Source organism: Lynx rufus, unplaced genomic scaffold (genome assembly GCF_022079265.1).
Source record: "Lynx rufus isolate CCGP_SWC_20201006 ecotype Redwood Valley unplaced genomic scaffold, mLynRuf1.p SCAF_16, whole genome shotgun sequence".
Taxonomy (NCBI): Eukaryota; Metazoa; Chordata; class Mammalia; order Carnivora; family Felidae; genus Lynx; species Lynx rufus.
In genome coordinates this window covers 50,568,856-50,570,171 of record NW_025814830.1, presented here as the reverse complement: position 1 = coordinate 50,570,171, position 1,316 = coordinate 50,568,856, and the positions used below count along the sequence as shown (strand labels likewise).

Genomic DNA, 1,316 nt, shown 5'->3' with positions numbered 1-1,316 from the left:
ATAGACTTTGTACCATATTTTTTAGTTGTTTTCTTAGTGGTTGCTATAACAATTCTTATATGCATCTCAATTTATCACAATCTATTTCAGATTAATACAGGCTCTTTTTTTTTTTTTTTTGGTTTTGAACCTTTAATGAGAAAAAACATATATCGAGCTCAAGAACACTGTTTCACGTATCACTTGGTCAAGGGTTTGGGATACACATGACCTTGAATCAAGAGATACACAGTTACAGAATGAAAAACCAGCCAACTGGCACCATTAAGTCTCGGTTTCCTCCTCACTCAGCAGCACGCTGGGGATCCCACGACTGATGGGAAACAGACGTCCAGACTCTGCGCACTGCGGGGTGCCCTCCAGCACATCCACCTCCAGCAGCATGTGGTGCATCTTCCTCAGGAACTTCTCATCTTGCTCATACCCTTCAATTGGCTCTTTGGGTACTTCGACCAGGTGCAAGGTATCCGCTGCCTACAGAAGCGCTGCCCACTCCACCTTGTTATCATACATGCCACAAAGTTGGGGTTGACTCCACGGGGTTGATGCGGACCTCGGTGGCCTGGAGGCGCAGAGGGAAGCCATGGGGCCCCACCCCCCGCACATGCGAGCTCAACAGGTTGTGGGTGAGCAGCTTCATGTCACCAAAACATACACTCCTATCCCCTTTTTGTACTTCTCTTATTGTATACATTGCATCAATATATGTTAAAATGCAGCAATACAGTGTTATAATTATTGCTTTATGCAATGTAAACAATTCAAAACAAGATACAATAGAGTGTACAATATATTTATTTATTTATTTATGTATAATTAATATAACATTAATATTTTACATTGACCTACATATTTCCCATTTCCAGTGATTTTCATTTTGTGCATTCAAATAACTGACATCATCTCCTTTTAGCCTGAAAGGCTTCCTTTATTAGTACTTGTAATATAGACCTGTTAGCAACAAATTCTCTTAATTCTCTTTGTTTATCCGGGAATGCCATTCTTTCTATTAATTTTGTGAAGGATAGTGTTGCTGAATATAAAATTAGTGGTTGACAGCTTTTTCTTAAAGCATTTTAAATGTCACCCTCCTGCCTTCTGGCCTCCATAGTTTCTGATAAGAAGTTTATTGTTAATCTGTGTCTTTGGGAGGGGAGCTGCTTTTGCAGTAGCATGGGGCTGTGGCCAGGATGACCCTGTCTTCACTACCAGTGTCCTGAACTCTGCCCCAAGCCCCACAATATGATCCCAAGCTGGTGGTGGATGGGGCATGGGGGAAATAATATAAAAGTGGCCTACACATCAGACCCGCAACC

General features: G+C 41.7%; 1 pseudogene; it reads right to left on the bottom strand.

Moving 5' to 3' along the window:
* Window positions 1-264: 264 nt before the first annotated feature.
* On the bottom strand, window positions 265-640 carry LOC124510735 (multifunctional methyltransferase subunit TRM112-like protein; annotated as a pseudogene).
* Window positions 641-1,316: the final 676 nt, after the last annotated feature.